We start from the raw sequence: 22,642 nt of genomic DNA on the forward strand, positions 1-22,642 counted from the left end.
TGGCACTGCCATAGATCATACACCCCAGAGCCTGGCACTGCCATAGATCATACACCTGGAGCCTGGCACTGCCATCAATCATACACCCCGGAGCCTGGCACTGCCATAGATCATACACCCCAGAGCCTGGCACTGCCATAGATCATACACCCCGGAGCCTGTCACTGCCATAGATCATACACCTGGCACTGCCATAGATCATACACCCCAGAGCCTGGCACTGCCATCGATCATACACCCCGGAGCCTGGCACTGCCATAGATCATACACCCCGGAGCCTGGCACTGCCATACATCATACACCCCGGAGCCTGGCACTGCCATACATCATACACCCCGGAGCCTGGCACTGCCATACATCATACACCCCGGAGCCTGGCACTGCCATACATCATACACCCCGGAGCCTGGCACTGCCGTAGATCATACACCCCGGAGCCTGGCACTGCCATACATCATACACCCCGGAGCCTGGCACTGCCATAGATCATACACCCCGGAGCCTGGCACTGGCATAGATCATACACCCCGGAGCCTGGCACTGCCATAGATCATACACCCCGGAGCCTGGCACTGCCATAGATCATACACCCCGGAGCCTGGCACTGCCATAGATCATACACCCCGGAGCCTGGCACTGCCATACATCATACACCCCGGAGCCTGGCACTGCCATACATCATACACCCCGGAGCCTGGCACTGCCATAGATCATACACCCGGCACTGCCATAGATCATACACCCCGGAGCCTGGCACTGCCATAGATCATACACCCCGGAGCCTGGCACTGCCATAGATCATACACCCCGGAGCCTGGCACTGCCATAGCTCATACACCCCGGAACCTGGCACTGCCATAGATCATACACCCCGGAGCCTGGCACTGCCATAGATCATACACCCCGGAGCCTGGCACTGCCATAGATCATACACCCCGGAGCCTGGCACTGCCATAGATCATACACCCCGGAGCCTGGCACTGCCATAGATCATACACCCCGGAGCCTGGCACTGCCATAGATCATACACCCCGGAGCCTGGCACTGCCATAGATCATTCACCCCGGAGCCTGGCACTGCCATAGATCATACACCCCGGAGCCTGGCACTGCCATAGATCATACACCCCGGAGCCTGGCACTGCCATAGATCATACACCCGGCACTGCCATACATCATACACCCCGGAGCCTGGCACTGCCATCAATCATACACCCCGGAGCCTGGCACTGCCATAGATCATACACCCCGGAGCCTGGCACTGCCATAGATCATACACCTGGAGCCTGGCACTGCCATAGATCATACACCCCGGAGCCTGGCACTGCCATAGATCATACACCCCGGAGCCTGGCACTGCCATAGATCATACACCCTGGAGCCTGGCACTGCCATAGATCATACACCCCGGAGCCTGGCACTGCCATAGATCATACACCCCAGAGCCTGGCACTGCCATAGATCATACACCTGGAGCCTGGCACTGCCATAGATCATACACCCCGGAGCCTGGCACTGCCATAGATCATACACCCCGGAGCCTGGCACTGCCATAGATCATACACCCTGGAGCCTGGCACTGCCATAGATCATACACCTGGAGCCTGGCACTGCCATAGATCATACACCCCGGAGCCTGGCACTGCCATAGATCATACACCCCGGAGCCTGGCACTGCCATAGATCATACACCCGGAGCCTGGCACTGCCATAGATCATACACCCGGAGCCTGGCACTGCCATAGATCATACACCTGGCACTGCCATAGATCATACACCTGGAGCCTGGCACTGCCATAGATCATACACCCCGGAGCCTGGCACTGCCATAGATCATACACCCCGGAGCCTGGCACTGCCATAGATCATACACCCCGGAGCCTGGCACTGCCATAGATCATACACCCCGGAGCCTGGCACTGCCATAGATCATTCACCCCGGAGCCTGGCACTGCCATAGATCATACACCCCGGAGCCTGGCACTGCCATAGATCATACACCCCGGAGCCTGGCACTGCCATAGATCATACACCCGGCACTGCCATACATCATACACCCCGGAGCCTGGCACTGCCATCAATCATACACCCCGGAGCCTGGCACTGCCATAGATCATACACCTGGAGCCTGGCACTGCCATAGATCATACACCCCGGAGCCTGGCACTGCCATAGATCATACACCCCGGAGCCTGGCACTGCCATAGATCATACACCCTGGAGCCTGGCACTGCCATAGATCATACACCCCGGAGCCTGGCACTGCCATAGATCATACACCCCAGAGCCTGGCACTGCCATAGATCATACACCTGGAGCCTGGCACTGCCATAGATCATACACCCCGGAGCCTGGCACTGCCATAGATCATACACCCCGGAGCCTGGCACTGCCATAGATCATACACCCTGGAGCCTGGCACTGCCATAGATCATACACCTGGAGCCTGGCACTGCCATAGATCATACACCCCGGAGCCTGGCACTGCCATAGATCATACACCCCGGAGCCTGGCACTGCCATAGATCATACACCCGGAGCCTGGCACTGCCATAGATCATACACCCGGAGCCTGGCACTGCCATAGATCATACACCTGGCACTGCCATAGATCATACACCTGGAGCCTGGCACTGCCATAGATCATACACCCCGGAGCCTGGCACTGCCATAGATCATACACCCGGAGCCTGGCACTGCCATAGATCATACACCTGGCACTGCCATAGATCATACACCTGGAGCCTGGCACTGCCATAGATCATACACCCCGGAGCCTGGCACTGCCATAGATCATACACCCGGCACTGCCATAGATCATACACCCCGGAGCCTGGCACTGCCATAGATCATACACCCCGGAGCCTGGCACTGCCATAGATCATACACCCGCCACTGCCATAGATCATACACCTCGGAGCCTGGCACTGCCATAGATCATACACCCGGAGCCTGGCACTGCCATAGATCATACACCCCGGAGCCTGGCACTGCCATAGATCATACACCCGGAACTGCCATAGATCATACACCCCAGAGCCTGGCACTGCCATAGATCATACACCCGGCACTGCCATAGATCATACACCCCAGAGCCTGGCACTGCCATAGATCATACACCCGGCACTGCCATAGATCATACACCCCAGAGCCTGGCACTGCCATAGATCATACACCCCAGAGCCTGGCACTGCCATAGATCATACACCTGGAGCCTGGCACTGCCATCAATCATACACCCCGGAGCCTGGCACTGCCATAGATCATACACCCCAGAGCCTGGCACTGCCATAGATCATACACCCCGGAGCCTGTCACTGCCATAGATCATACACCTGGCACTGCCATAGATCATACACCCCAGAGCCTGGCACTGCCATCGATCATACACCCCGGAGCCTGGCACTGCCATAGATCATACACCCCGGAGCCTGGCACTGCCATACATCATACACCCCGGAGCCTGACACTGCCATACATCATACACCCCGGAGCCTGGCACTGCCATACATCATACACCCCGGAGCCTGGCACTGCCATACATCATACACCCCGGAGCCTGGCACTGCCATAGATCATACACCCCGGAGCCTGGCACTGCCGTAGATCATACACCCCGGAGCCTGGCACTGCCATACATCATACACCCCGGAGCCTGGCACTGCCATAGATCATACACCCCGGAGCCTGGCACTGGCATAGATCATACACCCCGGAGCCTGGCACTGCCATAGATCATACACCCGGAGCCTGGCACTGCCATAGATCATACACCCGGAGCCTGGCACTGCCATAGATCATACACCCGGAGCCTGGCACTGCCATAGATCATACACCTGGCACTGCCATAGATCATACACCTGGAGCCTGGCACTGCCATAGATCATACACCCCGGAGCCTGGCACTGCCATAGATCATACACCCGGAGCCTGGCACTGCCATAGATCATACACCTGGCACTGCCATAGATCATACACCTGGAGCCTGGCACTGCCATAGATCATACACCCCGGAGCCTGGCACTGCCATAGATCATACACCCGGCACTGCCATAGATCATACACCTGGAGCCTGGCACTGCCATAGATCATACACCCCGGAGCCTGGCACTGCCATAGATCATACACCCGGCACTGCCATAGATCATACACCCCGGAGCCTGGCACTGCCATAGATCATACACCCCGGAGCCTGGCACTGCCATAGATCATACACCCGGCACTGCCATAGATCATACACCTCGGAGCCTGGCACTGCCATAGATCATATACCCGGAGCCTGGCACTGCCATAGATCATACACCCCGGAGCCTGGCACTGCCATAGATCATACACCTGGAGCCTGGCACTGCCATAGATCATACACCCGGAGCCTGGCATTGCCATAGATCATACACCCGGAGCCTGGCACTGCCATAGATCATACACCCGGAGCCTGGCACTGCCATAGATCATACACCTGGCACTGCCATAGATCATACACCTGAAGCCTGGCACTGCCATAGATCATACACCCGGCACTGCCATACATCATACACCCCGGAGCCTGGCACTGCCATAGATCATACACCCCGGAGCCTGGCACTGCTATAGATCATACACCCCGGAGCCTGGCACTGCCATAGATCATACACCCCGGAGCCTGGCACTGCCATAGATCATACACCCCGGAGCCTGGCACTGCCATACATCATACACCCCGGAGCCTGGCACTGCCATAGATCATACACCCCGGAGCCTGGCACTGGCATAGATCATACACCCCGGAGCCTGGCACTGCCATAGATCATACACCCCGGAGCCTGGCACTGCCATAGATCATACACCCCGGAGCCTGGCACTGCCATAGATCATACACCCCGGAGCCTGGCACTGCCATACATCATACACCCCGGAGCCTGGCACTGCCATAGATCATACACCCGGCACTGCCATAGATCATACACCCCGGAGCCTGGCACTGCCATAGATCATACACCCCGGAGCCTGGCACTGCCATAGATCATACACCCCGGAGCCTGGCACTGCCATAGATCATACACCCCGGAGCCTGGCACTGCCATACATCATACACCCCGGAGCCTGGCACTGCCATAGATCATACACCCCGGAGCCTGGCACTGCCATAGATCATACACCCCGGAGCCTGGCACTGCCATAGATCATACACCCCGGAGCCTGGCACTGCCATAGATCATACACCCCGGAGCCTGGCACTGCCATAGATCATACACCCCGGAGCCTGGCACTGCCATAGATCATACACCCGGCACTGCCATACATCATACACCCCGGAGCCTGGCACTGCCATCAATCATACACCCCGGAGCCTGGCACTGCCATAGATCATACACCTGGAGCCTGGCACTGCCATAGATCATACACCCCGGAGCCTGGCACTGCCATAGATCATACACCCCGGAGCCTGGCACTGCCATAGATCATACACCCTGGAGCCTGGCACTGCCATAGATCATACACCCCGGAGCCTGGCACTGCCATAGATCATACACCTGGAGCCTGGCACTGCCATAGATCATACACCTGGAGCCTGGCACTGCCATAGATCATACACCCCGGAGCCTGGCACTGCCATAGATCATACACCCCGGAGCCTGGCACTGCCATAGATCATACACCCTGGAGCCTGGCACTGCCATAGATCATACACCTGGAGCCTGGCACTGCCATAGATCATACACCCTGGAGCCTGGCACTGCCATAGATCATACACCCTGGAGCCTGGCACTGCCATAGATCATACACCCTGGAGCCTGGCACTGCCATAGATCATACACCCCGGAGCCTGGCACTGCCATAGATCATACACCCGGAGCCTGGCACTGCCATAGATCATACACCCGGAGCCTGGCACTGCCATAGATCATACACCTGGCACTGCCATAGATCATACACCTGGAGCCTGGCACTGCCATAGATCATACACCCCGGAGCCTGGCACTGCCATAGATCATACACCCGGAGCCTGGCACTGCCATAGATCATACACCTGGCACTGCCATAGATCATACACCTGGAGCCTGGCACTGCCATAGATCATACACCCCGGAGCCTGGCACTGCCATAGATCATACACCCGGCACTGCCATAGATCATACACCCCGGAGCCTGGCACTGCCATAGATCATACACCCCGGAGCCTGGCACTGCCATAGATCATACACCCGGCACTGCCATAGATCATACACCTCGGAGCCTGGCACTGCCATAGATCATACACCCGGAGCCTGGCACTGCCATAGATCATACACCCCGGAGCCTGGCACTGCCATAGATCATACACCCGGAGCCTGGCACTGCCATAGATCATACACCCGGAGCCTGGCATTGCCATAGATCATACACCCGGAGCCTGGCACTGCCATAGATCATACACCCGGAGCCTGGCACTGCCATAGATCATACACCTGGCACTGCCATAGATCATACACCTGAAGCCTGGCACTGCCATAGATCATACACCCGGCACTGCCATACATCATACACCCCGGAGCCTGGCACTGCCATAGATCATACACCCCGGAGCCTGGCACTGCCATAGATCATACACCCCGGAGCCTGGCACTGCCATAGATCATACACCCCGGAGCCTGGCACTGCCATAGATCATACACCCTGGAGCCTGGCACTGCCATAGATCATACACCCCGGAGCCTGGCACTGCCATAGATCATACACCCCGGAGCCTGGCACTGCCATAGATCATACACCCCGGAGCCTGGCACTGCCATAGATCATACACCCCGGAGCCTGGCACTGCCATAGATCATACACCCCGGAGCCTGGCACTGCCATAGATCATACACCCCGGAGCCTGGCACTGCCATAGATCATACACCCCGGAGCCTGGCACTGCCATAGATCATACACCTGGCACTGCCATAGATCATACACCCCGGAGCCTGGCATAGATCATACACCCCGGAGCCTGGCACTGCCATAGATCATACACCCCGGAGCCTGGCACTGCCATAGATCATACACCCCGGAGCCTGGCACTGCCATAGATCATACACCCCGGAGCCTGGCACTGCCATAGATCATACACCCGGAGCCTGGCACTGCCATAGATCATACACCCCTGAGCCTGGCACTGCCATAGATCATACACCCCGGAGCCTGGCACTGCCATAGATGATACACCCCAGAGCCTGGCACTGCCATAGATCATACACCTGGCACTGCCATAGATCATACACCCCGGAGCCTGGCACTGCCATAGATCATACACCTGGCACTGCCATAGATCATACACCCCAGAGCCTGGCACTGCCATAGATCATACACCCCGGAGGCTGGCACTGCCATAGATCATACACCCCGGAGCCTGGCACTGCCATAGATCATACACCCCGGAGCCTGGCACTGCCATAGATCATACACCCCGGAGCCTGGCACTGCCATAGATCATACACCCGGCACTGCCATAGATCATACACCCGGCCCCGGACACAGCAGACAGGCTCCAGGGAGGATCCCGTATTCCCGGGGCAGGGTCAGCCGCTCGCACCGTCATTTCCCGCAGACACTGAGGGACCCTTCCCATCCCCCCCGATCATTCATCATCTGCAGACACTGACCCCGCCTGTCCCGGACACCTCCCGGCCGTACACTCCATCCCCCCGTCCATCCTCTCACCTCTCTCCGCTGTCCCCGCTCTCCTCACTCCGGTCCAGGGCGGAGAGCGGATCGGGCAGTGACGTGCGCGTCCGCTAGCGAAGCGAAATGTCCTCCGCGGGACACCGTACACTACAACCTCCGCCCATCCCGCTACGCCCCGCCCCCTGGCGCCGTGACTGGCATCTCAACAGCAGCGGCAGAAAGTGACGTCATGTTCTGGGTGGTTGATAGACCGGCATGCTTAGCGGCTACTTCCTGCCGGACTAAAACCTGGCGGTAAATGTCGGCCATATTGGGAAGGTCAAAACACAGCAGCGGTTGATAGATGTCAGCTGTGGTGTATCTAAGCCGGCCGTGTGATACTGTGTCTAATCACATTGGGTGATACTGTCTGCTGAGACGCTGTATCTAATCATGTTCTGCCCTGTTGTCTGCTGAGCCGTGTATCTAAGCTTGTCATGCGTGATACTGTATCTGATATTGGGGTTAGTTGATGCTGTGCTGCTGTATTTAGTCTATTGTGTGATAATGTATCTAATCAAAGTGTGATACAGAGGCTCAGCAGACAGTATCTAATCAAAGTGTGATACTCAGGCTAACCAGACAGTATCTAATCCCATTGTGTGATACAGAGGCTCAGCAGACAGTATCTAACCCCATAGTGTGATACAGAGGCTCAGCAGACAGTATCTAATCCCATAGTGTGATACAGAGGCTCAGCAGACAGTATCTAATCAAAGTGTGATACAGAGGCTCAGCAGACAGTATCTAATCAAAGTGTGATACAGAGGCTCAGTAGACAGTATCTAATCAAAGTGTGATACAGAGGCTCAGCAGACAGTATCTAATCAAAGTGTGATACAGAGGCTCAGTAGACAGTATCTAATCCAATAGTGTGATACAGGGCTCAGCAGACAGTATGTAATCACATGGTGTGATACAGAGATACAGAGGCTCAGCAGACAGTATCTAATCCCATTGTGTGATAAAGCAGTTCAGCAGACAGTATCTAATCCCATAGTGTGATACAGAGGTTCAGCAGACAGTATCTAATTACATGGTGTGATACAGAGGCTCAGCAGACAGTATCTAATCCTGTTGTGTGATACAGAGGCTCAGCAGACAGTATCTAATCCCATTGTGTGATACAGCGGCTCAGCAGACAGTATCTAATCACATTGTGTGATACTTTGATGAGATGCTGTATCTAAGCCTATTGTTTACAACAAGGTTCGCATGACACTAATTCTTATTGTTTTGCTGGGCTGGTGTACCTAACCTTATCTTCTGTGCTTTCTCCTTAGTTACTGTATCTAAACCTGCCATGTGTGATACTACCTTTTCAGTCAGTGTATCTAATCCTATCATGTTTGATACTCTTCTGAGTTGAGTATCTAAGCCTATCTTGTGTGATACATTTTGCTGAGACAATGTATGTGATCTTGTCTTGTGTGATACTGTCCAATGAGCTTTGTATCTAATCTTATACTGCCTTTAGTGCTGTGTATCTAAGCTTATCTAGCATGAAACAGTTTATAGAACCGCTGTATCCTATTGAATGTGATGCTGTCTCCTGAACTGTGTATCTAATCCTACCATGTGTGTTAGTGTCTGGTAAGACGCTGTATCTAATTCTGTCATGTGTGATACTTTCTGCTGAGTGGCTATACGTAACCTTACCATTAATAACATTTATTTCTCATAGCGCCAACACATTCCGCAGCGCTGTACAATCTAAATTCCAAATGAATTTACCTATTAGCATGTTTGGGAGTGTGGGTTAGATACCATCTGATCAAATGTATCTAATCCAACCATGTGTCATAAAGTCCTCAGTGCTGTGTATCTAATCCTGTCATGTGTGATACTGTCTGCTGATTTGATGTATCTAATCCCACCATGTATCATACAGTCTTCTGAGCTGTGTATCTAATCCTGCCATATGCTATACTGTCTGCTGATCTAATGTATCTAATCCTACCATGTGTGATACTCTGCTGAGCTGTGTATCTAATCCTACCATGTCAGTCTTCTGAGCTGTATATCTAATTCTGTCATGTGTGATACTTTCTGCTGAGTGGCTATACGTAACCTTACCATTAATAACATTTATTTCTCATAGCGCCAACACATTCCGCAGCGCTGTACAATCTAAATTCCAAATGAATTTACCTATTAGCATGTTTGGGAGTGTGGGTTAGATACCATCTGATCAAATGTATCTAATCCAACCATGTGTCATAAAGTCCTCAGTGCTGTGTATCTAATCCTGTCATGTGTGATACTGTCTGCTGATTTGATGTATCTAATCCCACCATGTATCATACAGTCTTCTGAGCTGTGTATCTAATCCTGCCATATGCTATACTGTCTGCTGATCTAATGTATCTAATCCTACCATGTGTGATACTCTGCTGAGCTGTGTATCTAATCCTACCATGTCAGTCTTCTGAGCTGTATATCTAATCCTGTCATGTGTGATACTATGTATCTAATCCTTTCATGTGTGATCCTACGATGTGTAATAAATCTGCTGAGCTGTGTATCTAATCCTACCATATGTGATACTGTCTGCTGATCTCATGTATCTAATCCACCATGAATCATACAGTCTTCTGAGCTGTGTATCTAATCCTGTCATTTGTAATACTGTCTGCAGATCTAACGTATCTAATCCTACCATGTGTGATACTCTTCTGAGCTGTGTATCTAATCCTGTCATTTGCGATACTGTCTGCTGATCTAATTTATCTAATCCTACCATGTGTGATACTCTTCTGAGCTGTGTATCTAATCCTGTCATTTGCGATACTGTCTGCTGATCTAATTTATCTAATCCTACCATGTGTGATACTCTGCTGAGCTGTATATCTAATCCTGTCGTTTGATACTATGTATCTAATCCTTTCATGTGTGATCCTACGATGTGTAATACATCTGCTGAGCTGTGTATCTAATCCTATCATATGTGATACTGTCTGCTGATTTGATGCATCTAATCCCACCAGGCATCATACAGTCTTCTGAGCTGTGTGTCTAATCCTGTCATATGCAATACTGTCTGCTGATCTAATGTATCTAATCTTACCACCTGTGATACTCTGCAGAGCTGTATATCTAATCCTGTCCTGTGTATCTAATCCTATCATATGTGATACTGTCTGCTGATCTGATGTATCTAATCCCACCATGCATCATAGTCTTCTGAGCTGTGTATCTAATCCTACCATATGTGATACTGTCTGCTCATCATACAGTCTTCTGAGCTGTGTATCTAATCCTGTCATATGCGATACTGTATGCTGATCTAGTGTATCTACTTCAGTGTTTCCCAACCAGTGTTCCTCCAGATGTTACAAAACTACAACTCCCAGCATGCCTGGACAGCCTTTGGCTGTCCAGGCATGCTGGGAGTTGTAGTTTTGCAACACCTGGAGGCACCCTGGTTGGGAAACACTGATCTACTTTAACCATGTGAGATACCACCTGCTGAGCCACTGTATCTAATCCTACCATGTGTGATACTGTCTTGAGCTATATATCTAAGTCTACAATGTGTGATACTGTCTTCTGAGCTGTGTATCTAATCCTACCATCTGTGATACAGTCTGCTGGACCACAGTGTATCTCACCTGTTATTGTGACTATATCCTCTATCTAATCCTACAATGTGTGATACTGTCTTCTGAGCTGTGTATCTAATCCTACCATGTGTGATACAGTCTGCTGGACCCCAGTGTATCTCAGCTAGTGATTTCTGATACCTGTAGATTTGTACTCATTCCCCTCATTACAGTCTATGTGGGACAGTTCTCTTTTGCACTTAGGTCATGATGGGAGTTGTAGTTCTGCAACAGCTGCTGCACAGGTTGGGGATACATTGAAGCAGGTGTGAACAGAGCCGAGCGCACTGGACATTTCTCATATAGGCAGCAGAGGGCGCTGTCACCTAAGAATAATATCCAGGGAAGAACCAATGAAACTCTATGACTAAGGATCAGGAAACTCTTCTGGGATCGGTCAAGAAAGGGTTAAGATGGTCATTTTATGTCCACAACATTATTCTATAACAACGGATGGGCCCCTCCAGAGCCGGGGCCCCAGATTCACAGTTAACCCATGCTTATAAATTCTACAGCGGTTTTCAAACTGTGAACCTCCATATGTTGCAAAACTACAACTCCCAGCATGCCCGGAAAGCCAATGGCATATTATGGGGTTGTCTGGTTGTCTATACTATAGGGGGCGCTATGACTCCTCTTATTGTGACTATATCTTCTATAAGGACACTGGTTGTCTATACTATAGGGGGCGCTATGACTCCTCTTATTGTGACTATATCTTCTATAAGGACACTGGTTGTCTATACTATAGGGGGCGCTATGACTCCTCTTATTGTGACTATATCCTCTATAAGGACACTGGTTGTCTATACTATAGGGGGCGCTATGACTCCTCTTATTGTGACTATATCCTCTATAAGGACACTGGTTGTCTATACTATAGGGGGCGCTATGGTTCCTCTTATTGTGACTATATCCTCTATAAGGACACTGGTTGTCTATACTATAGGGGGCGCTATGACTCCTCTTATTGTGACTATATCCTCTATAAGGACACTGGTTGTCTATACTATAGGGGGCGCTATGACTCCTCTTATTGTGACTATATCTTCTATAAGGACACTGGTTGTCTATACTATAGGGGGCGCTATGACTCCTCTTATTGTGACTATATCCTCTATAAGACACTGGTTGTCTATACTATAGGGGGCGCTATGGTTCCTCTTATTGTGACTATATCTTCTATAAGGACACTGGTTGTCTATACTATAGGGGGCGCTATGACTCCTCTTATTGTGACTATATCCTCTATAAGGACACTGGTTGTCTATACTATAGGGGGCGCTATGGTTCCTCTGTTATTGTGACTATATCCTCTATAAGGACACTGGTTGTCTATACTATAGGGGGCGCTATGACTCCTCTTATTGTGACTATATCTTCTATAAGGACACTGGTTGTCTATACTATAGGGGGCGCTATGACTCCTCTTATTGTGACTATATCCTCTATAAGGACACTGGTTGTCTATACTATAGGGGGCGCTATGGTTCCTCTTATTGTGACTATATCCTCTATAAGGACACTGGTTGTCTATACTATAGGGGGCGCTATGGTTCCTCTTATTGTGACTATATCTTCTATAAGGACACTGGTTGTCTATACTATAGGGGGCGCTATGACTCCTCTTATTGTGACTATATCCTCTATAAATACACTGATTGTCTATACTATAGGGGGCGCTATGACTCCTCTTATTGTGACTATATCCTCTATAAGGACACTGGTTGGCTATACTATAGGGGGCGCTATGACTCCTCTTATTGTGACTATATCTTCTATAAGGACACTGGTTGTCTATACTATAGGGGGCGCTATGACTCCTCTTATTGTGACTATATCCTCTATAAGGACACTGGTTGTCTATACTATAGGGGGCGCTATGACTCCTCTTATTGTGACTATATCCTCTATAAGGACACTGGTTGTCTATACTATAGGGGGCGCTATGACTCCTCTTATTGTGACTATATCTTCTATAAGGACACTGGTTGTCTATACTATAGGGGCCGCTATGACTCCTCTTATTGTGACTATATCCTCTATAAGGACACTGGTTGTCTATACTATAGGGGGCGCTATGGTTCCTCTGTTATTGTGACTATATCCTCTATAAGGACACTGGTTGTCTATACTATAGGGGGCGCTATGACTCCTCTTATTGTGACTATATCCTCTATAAGGACACTGGTTGTCTATACTATAGGGGGCGCTATGGTTCCTCTTATTGTGACTATATCCTCTATAAGGACACTGGTTGTCTATACTATAGGGGGCGCTATGGTTCCTCTTATTGTGACTATATCTTCTATAAGGACACTGGTTGTCTATACTATAGGGGGCGCTATGACTCCTCTTATTGTGACTATATCCTCTATAAGGACACTGGTTGGCTATACTATAGGGGGCGCTATGACTCCCTCTGTTATTGTGACTATATCCTCTATAAGGACACTGGTTGTCTATACTATAGGGGGCGCTATGGTTCCTCTTATTGTGACTATATCTTCTATAAGGACACTGGTTGTCTATACTATAGGGGGCGCTATGACTCCTCTTATTGTGACTATATCCTCTATAAGGACACTGGTTGTCTATACTATAGGGGGCGCTATGACTCCTCTTATTGTGACTATATCCTCTATAAGGACACTGGTTGTCTATACTATAGGGGGCGCTATGACTCCTCTTATTGTGACTATATCCTCTATAAGGACACTGGTTGTCTATACTATAGGGGGCGCTATGACTCCTTATTGTGACTATATCTTCTATAAGGACACTGGTTGTCTATACTATAGGGGGCGCTATGACTCCTCTTATTGTGACTATATCCTCTATAAGGACACTGGTTGTCTATACTATAGGGGGCGCTATGGTTCCTCTTATTGTGACTATATCCTCTATAAGGACACTGATTGTCTATACTATAGGGGGGCGCTATGACTCCTCTTATTGTGACTATATCCTCTATAAGGACACTGGTTGTCTATACTATAGGGGGCGCTATGACTCCTCTTATTGTGACTATATCCTCTATAAGGACACTGGTTGTCTATACTATAGGGGGCGCTATGGTTCCTCTTATTGTGACTATATCCTCTATAAGGACACTGGTTGTCTATACTCTAGGGGGCGCTATGACTCCTCTTATTGTGACTATATCCTCTATAAGGACACTGGTTGTCTATACTATAGGGGGCGCTATGGTTCCTCTTATTGTGACTATATCCTCTATAAGGACACTGATTGTCTATACTATAGGGGGGCGCTATGACTCCTCTTATTGTGACTATATCCTCTATAAGGACACTGGTTGTCTATACTATAGGGGGCGCTATGGTTCCTCTTATTGTGACTATATCCTCTATAAGGACACTGGTTGTCTATACTATAGGGGGCGCTATGACTCCTCTTATTGTGACTATATCCTCTATAAGGACACTGGTTGTCTATACTATAGGGGGCGCTATGACTCCTCTTATTGTGACTATATCCTCTATAAGGACACTGGTTGTCTATACTATAGGGGGCGCTATGACTCCCTCTGTTATTGTGACTATATCCTCTATAAGGACACTGGTTGTCTATACTATAGGGGGCGCTATGGTTCCTCTTATTGTGACTATATCCTCTATAAGGACACTAGTTGTCTATACTATAGGGGGCGCTATGACTCCTCTTATTGTGACTATATCCTCTATAAGGACACTGGTTGTCTATACTATAGGGGGCGCTATGGTTCCTCTGTTATTGTGACTATATCCTCTATAAGACACTGGTTGTCTATACTATAGGGGGCGCTATGACTCCTCTTATTGTGACTATATCCTCTATAAAGACACTGGTTGTCTATACTATAGGGGGCGCTATGACTCCTCTTATTGTGACTATATCCTCTATAAGGACACTGGTTGTCTATACTATAGGGGGCGCTATGACTCCTATTATTGTGACTATATCCTCTATAAAGACACTGGTTGTCTATACTATAGGGGGCACTATGGTTCCTCTGTTATTGTGACTATATCCTCTATAAGGACACTGGTTGTCTATACTATAGGGGGCGCTATGACTCCCTCTGTTATTGTGACTATATCCTCTATAAATACACTGATTGTCTATACTATAGGGGGCGCTATGACTCCTCTTATTGTGACTATATCCTCTATAAGGACACTGGTTGTCTATACTATAGGGGGCGCTATGACTCCTCTTATTGTGACTATATCCTCTATAAGGACACTGGTTGTCCATACTATAGGGGGCGCTATGACTCCTCTTATTGTGACTATATCCTCTATAAGGACACTGGTTGTCTATACTATAGGGGGCGCTATGGTTCCTCTTATTGTGACTATATCCTCTATAAGGACACTGGTTGTCTATATTATAGGGGGTGCTATGGTTCCTCTTATTGTGACTATATCTTCTATAAGGACACTGGTTGTCTATACTATAGGGGGCGCTATGGCTCCTTCTGTTATTATGGGGGTTGTGCTTACAGCCCAACACCGTGCAGGGCGTTTGGTATTTGCCAGAGAACACCAAGATTGGCAAATTCACCACTGGCGTCCTGTGCTCTTCACAGATGAAAGCAGGTTCACACTGAGCACATGTGACCGACGTGACGGAGTCTGGAGACGCTGTGGAGAACGTTCTGCTGCCTGCAACATCCTCCAGCATGACCAGTTTGGCGGTGGGTCAGTAATGGTGTGGGGTGGCATTACTTTGGGGGGCCGCACAGCCCTCCATGTCCTTGCCAGAGGTATCCTGACTGCCATTAGGTACCGAGATGAGATCCTCAGACCCCTTGTGAGACCATATGCTGGTGCGGTTGGCCCTGGGTTCCTCCTAATATAAGACAATGCTAGACCTCATGTGGCTGGAGTGTCAGCAGTTCCTACAAGAGGAAGGCATTGATGCTATGGACTGGCCGCCCGTTCCCCTAAATCCGATTGAGCACATCTGGGACATCTCGCTCCACAGACTGTCCAGGAGTTGTCGGATGCTTTAGTCCATGTCTGGGGGGACATCCCTCAGGAGACCATCCTCCACCTCATCAGGATCATGCCCAGGCGTTGTAGGGAGGTCATACGGGCACGTGGAGGCCACACACACTACTGAGCCTCATTGGGACTTGTATTAAGGACATTACATAAAGTTGGATCGGCCTGTAGTGGGGTTTTCCACTGTGATTTTGAGGGTGACTCCATATCCAGACCTCCATGGGCTCATACATGTGATTTCCATTGATAATTTTTTTGTGATTTTGTTGTCCGCGAATTCAACTATGTAAAGACGAAAGGATTTCATACGATTAGTTCATTCATTCAGATCTAGGATGTGTTATCTTAGGGTTCACTTTATATACAAACAGGACAGTTCAACTTTAGTGCAAAATTTGCTGACGAATCCTATAGAGAACGACCGTTGCTTCTTGGTACTTTGGCACTTGTAGTCCTCCTCGACTAAAATGTGGCTTGACAGGTCTTATCCCCTATCTGAAGGCATCTGCTGTCCGTCACGTGACAGACTGACGCTTCTTCATGGTTTCCATTTAGGATTGAAACCATGGCGCAAAAGTGAGCGGAGTCTGATCCATCCGGTAGTTTCTTGTAACGTCCGCAGCGACAAGATGGCCGACACCTTCCCTGTTTGATAAACAACAACTCTCATCATACTCATTGTTCAGGTGGTGCTGGGAGATGTAGTTTTTCCTATTATTTCTATAGTATACTTGGGACTTCCGCTCCCTATGGTGCTGTATATGGCGGCATTATACCGCACTGCGCAGAGCTATGATGCCCAGTATGGGCTAGTTCACAATTCTGCGCAAAATCTGCTTTGAATCAAACATCAATTGATTTTAAGGGCCATTCTTTCAAAATTAGGATTTTAGCAAGAACATTTTTGTCCATGTAAACATATCAAAATAGTCTAAGGCACTGTTTCCCAAGCAGGGTGCCTCCAGCTGTTGCAAAACTACAACTCCCAGCATGGCCGGACAGCCGTTGGCTGTCCGGCCATGCTGGGAGTTATAGTTTTTTTTTTTTTCAACAGCTGGAGGCTCCCTGTTTGGGAAACCTTGCCCTATTGACTCCCAGCTGCCAACTTTTATTTAGTCTGACAAAAACGCCATAGGGCAGGAATGGCGGATTTTGGCTAAGTTTCTACTTTTCTTTTTTTTCTTTTTTTTGTGTGGCCCAAACAAAAAATAAAAAACGCAAGAAAAAAAAAACGCCACAGCAGTTTCCTGTGTATGGCATTTTTTTTTCTGGCGTTTTTTTTGTCTTTGAGTGGAAATTGCATTTTTCTAAATTTGTTGGGTAAAAAAAAAAAGAAAAGAAAAAAAAATCCAGTAGTGATGGGAAATTTTTTTTATTTAACGAAATTTTTATTTTTTATAACAAAATTTTAATAAATTTTTAATAAAGTGTGTGTGTGTGTTTCTTTCTTTTTTCCCCTCTATTTTTAATATTTTTTTTAGGTAGTACTACTACTCCCAGCATGGCACAGACTGTTCAATGATGGAAGTAGTAGTACCTGTACTAATAGACAGATCGCCCTGGGTGTCACTCCTGACACTTGATGCGAACATCCATAATACTATACTCTTGACAGTGATGTGAATAGAACATCACTCATTCATATTTTCTGCCCAGAGTGGTGATTGGCCGGATGGTTGCAGCCAATCACCGCTCTCTGAGGGAAATATGAATGAGCGATGTTCTATTCACATCACTGTCTGGAGTATTGTGCAGAGACCGCTCCGCATCTCTGCTATATTATGGACAGATCGCATCAGGTGTCTGGAGTGATACCTGCTGTGATCTTTCCTTAAATGCAGGTACTACTGCTCCCAACATGGAGCACACTCTGCTCCATACTGGGATTTGTAGTACCTGCATTAATAGAAAGATCGCAGCGAGTGTCACTTCTGACACCTGTTACGATCTGTCTATTAATGCAGGTACTACAGCTCCCAGCATGGAGCAGAGTGTGTTCCATGTTCGGAGCAGTAGTACCTGCAGTTAAAAGGGTACTCCAGTGGAAAGCTTATTTTTATTTTTATTTTTTTTAAATCAACTGGTGCCAGAAAGTTAAACAGATTTGTCAATGACTTCTATTAAAAAAAATCTTAATCCTTTCAGTACTTATTAGCTGCTGAATACGACAGAGGAAATTTTTTTCTTTTGCTCTCTGCTGACATCTCTGTCCATTTTAGGAACTGTCCAGAGCAGCATATGTTTGCTATGGGGATTTTCTTCTACTCTGGACAGTTCTTAAAATGGACAGAGGTGTCAGCAGAGAGCACTGTGCTTGTGATGTCAGCAGAGAGCTCTGTGTTCCAAAAAGAAAATCATTTCCTCTGTAGTATTCAGCAGCTAATAAGTACTGGAAGGATTAAGATTTTTTTTTTAATAGAAGTCATTTACAAATCTGTTTGTTTCTGGCACCAGTTGATAAAAAAAATAAAAAAATAAAAAAGTTTTCCACCAGAGTACCCCTTTAAGGAAAGATTAGAGTGGATGTCACTCCTGACACCCGCTGTGATCCTCGTGTATGATGTATAGATGCGGGGGCTGCTCTTCTATGGTCCCTTGCACTTCCATATATATATATATATATATACACGCATATTCCTATTTCCCACAGAGAGCTGTGATTGGTTGGAACCATCTGGCCAATCACAGCTCTGCGGGAAATATGAATAGGTGTATATATAGGTCAGTGCAGGGGACCATAGAAGAGCGGCCGCCGCATCTATACATTATACATGAGGATCACAGCGGGAGATTTGTCTATTAGTACAGGTACTACTACTCCTATTATGGAACAGTCTGTTCTATGCTGGGAGTAGTAGTTCTACCTAAAAAGTGAAAAACACACACACTACATTTTTATTATTGTTGGCTACATTTTTTAGTGCCCTGCCCGCCCATATAAATGGATTCCTGTTAAAAAAAAATTGTTATAAAGAAGATACATTTTGTCCATCACTACTGTATCTTTTTTAGAATGGTACCCTACGAAATTTTATTTAAAAAAAATGTATCTCCATCGCTTTTTTTGGATTGCTTAAGTCCAAAAAAGAATAAAAACCGCCTGCAAAAACGCCAAAGTTAAAACCCACATGTCGTTTTTCTTGGCGCTCTTTTTTACTACCATAGTCTTCTATGGGAGAAAAATGCCAAGATTTCAGGGGAAAAGAACACCATAGGCTCAACCTGCTGCGCCTTTGCAAAACCGCCAAGGAGGTGAAAAAATGCCCCAAAAAAGAGAGAAAAAACGTATTTAAAAAAACGCCAAACTGAAAAACGCAAAGTGGAAAAAGAATTTAGCGATTTCTCATTGATTTATACCTAACATCTGGTCGCAGCATTTTTTTTCTTTAATTGAAAAAGCGCCATGGGGGGCGTGTTGGCGTTTTTTTTGGGAGAAACACAAAAAAAAGTAGAAACTTCGTGTTTATGTTCCACAGCTGCGGCTTCGTTTCTATAGCATTTAACTAAATGTAGCCCACTATGGCACAGCGCGCCCCTCTACGCCATAACATGTAATCCATATAAACCATGTAGATCCCCCCTCAAACTATTCGCCTGAACATTAAATGATGGATTCAATTGCTGGTTCTCTGGGGCCATCACTATAAACTTAATTTGACCCATCTTTGTGGAAGAGTCCTGGTTGTCATAGAGACAACTCATGTGACCAGGAAGTAACGACGGGAGCCGCTGATTGGTCGGCGAGGGGCACGTGTGCGCAGCGACCTTGGTCTGTGCAAAACAAATAAAGAGGCGGGGCTAAACTGGACTACACGATCCGTGGTGCAGCGCGGCGGGGGAGGGGCTTCTCGTGTCAACGTCCTTGTGCGTGCCTACTAGGGGCGCTGTGATTGGTCGGCGCTCCCTCGTGCGATGGGCGTCATGGTGACGCTGCCAGGCAACCCGGGGAGGCGACAATAAGAGACGGCGGTGGCCGGACGGGCAGAAGAGCGCAGCGGCTGGTGACTGGGAGCGGAGAAGGTGAGAGGATATCCGGGGAGCTGAGGGCGGGAAGAACCGCGGAGCTGTGTGCGATGACGACTGTGTGAACACGGCCCAATGTATAGCCTGATATCCGCATACCGGCCCTGCTGTCCCTCTGTACACCTGTATACTGCCCTGCTGTCCCTCTGTACTCCTATACACTGCCCTAATGTCCTCTGTACTCCTATATACTGCCCTAATGCCCTCTCTACACCTATATACTGCCCTAATGCCATCTCTACACCTATATACTGCCCTAATGTCCTCTGTACACCTATATACTGCCCTGCTGTCCCTCTGTACACCTGTATACTGCCCTGCTGTCCCTCTGTACACCTGTATACTGCCCTGCTGTCCCTCTGTACTCCTATATACTGCCCTGCTGTCCCTCTGTACACCTGTATACTGCCCTGCTGTCCCTCTGTACTCCTATACACTGCCCTAATGTCCTCTGTACACCTATATACTGCCCTGCTGTCCCTCTGTACACCTGTATACTGCCCTGCTGTCCCTCTGTACTCCTATATACTGCCCTAATGTCCTCTGTACTCCTATATACTGCCCTGCTGTCCCTCTGTACACCTATATACTGCCCTGCTGTCCCTCTGTACACTTATATACTGCCCTAATGCCATCTGTACTCCTATATACTGCCCTAATGCCCTCTCTACATCTGTATACTGCCCTAATGCCATCTGTACTCCTGTATACTGCCCTAATGCCATCTCTACACCTGTATAATGCCCTCTCTACACCTGTATACTGCCCTAATGCCATCTCTACACCTGTATACTGCCCTAATGCCCTCTCTACACCTGTATAATGCCCTCTCTACACCTGTATACTGCCCTAATGCCATCTCTACACCTGTATACTGCCCTAATGCCATCTCTACACCTGTATACTGCCCTAATGCCATCTCTACACCTGTATAATGCCCTCTCTACACCTGTATACTGCCCTAATGCCCTCTCTACACCTGTATACTGCCCTAATGCCCTCTCTACACCTGTATACTGCCCTAGTGCCCTCTGTACACCTGTATACTGCCCTAGTGCCCTCTGTACACCTGTATACTGCCCTCTGTACACCTGTATAGTGCCCTCTGTACACCTGTATAGTGCCCTCTGTACACCTGTATAGTGCCCTCTGTACACCTGTATAGTGCCCTCTGTACACCTGTATAGTGCCCTCTGTACACCTGTATAGTGCCCTCTGTACACCTGTATACTGCCCTAGTGCCCTCTGTACACCTGTATACTGCCCTCTGTACACCTGTATAGTGCCCTCTGTACACCTGTATAGTGCCCTCTGTACACCTGTATAGTGCCCTCTGTACACCTGTATAGTGCCCTCTGTACACCTGTATAGTGCCCTCTGTACACCTGTATAGTGCCCCAATACCCCCCCCGTACACCTATATACTTACCCTGTACACCCATATAATACCCTAATGCCCCCTGTACACCTATATACTGCCCAAATACCAACCTCCTGTACACCCATATACTGCCTTAATACACCCACACGTTTCCCCCCCCCATACAGAGGTATCGCAGGTAAATAGACCATGGCCGACTGGTAGAGAAAACACAAGTTCTATAGTTTTTGTTGTTTTTTCTCCATTCATCATCCTCAGTTAAATGTAAAAAGCTGAGATAGTGACTACGTGTATTCTATGCGGGTTTGTTATTCTTCTCAGTGACAAAGTGAATAGAAACCTGTGTATTTGCTCTACAGCTTTTACCCCGTACTCGCCCCTGTTGGGCGGACAATGTTTTTTTTTTTTTTTGTATTTCTGTGCACATTGTTGTCGGTGCGCTCTCTCTTTGTGTTTTGAGCACAGAATATATTTTGTCTATATATTTGGTGCCTTCAACACCTGTGTACTGTCACCCTCTACATCTGTATACTGCTGCCGCCTCCTCCTGTCACTCTCTACACCTGTATACTGCCGAATCCTCCTCCTGTCACCCTCTACATCTGTATACTGCCGAATCCTCCTCCTGTCACCCTCTACACCTGTATACTGCCGAAGCCTCCTCCTGACACCCTCTACACCTGTATACTGCCGCCTCCTCCTCCTGTCACCCTCTACACCTGTATACTGCCGCCTCCTCCTCCTGTCACCCTCTACATCTGTATACTGCCGCCTCCTCCTCCTGTCACCCTCTACACCTGTATACTGCCGCCTCCTCCTCCTGTCACCCTCTACACCTGTATACTGCTTCCTCCTCCTCCTGTCGCCTTCTACACCTGTATACTGCTGCCTCCTCCTCCTGTCACCTCTTACACCTGTATACTGCTGCCTCCTCCTCCTGTCACCCTCTACACCTGTATACTGCCG

The 22,642-nt window shown here is 48.6% G+C and overlaps 1 protein-coding gene across 1 annotated transcript in view; it reads left to right on the plus strand.

The window, feature by feature from the left end:
- Positions 1-20,095: 20,095 nt before the first annotated feature.
- Positions 20,096-22,642, plus strand: part of ADIPOR2 (adiponectin receptor 2) — a 45,171-nt gene continuing 42,624 nt past the window's right edge. Inside the window, exon 1 of the mRNA XM_056517883.1 lies at positions 20,096-20,292. The gene's annotated coding sequence lies outside the window, so the exon portion shown is untranslated. The remainder of the gene's footprint in view (positions 20,293-22,642) is intronic.

Source organism: Hyla sarda, chromosome 4, assembly GCF_029499605.1.
Source record: "Hyla sarda isolate aHylSar1 chromosome 4, aHylSar1.hap1, whole genome shotgun sequence".
NCBI lineage: Eukaryota > Metazoa > Chordata > Amphibia > Anura > Hylidae > Hyla > Hyla sarda.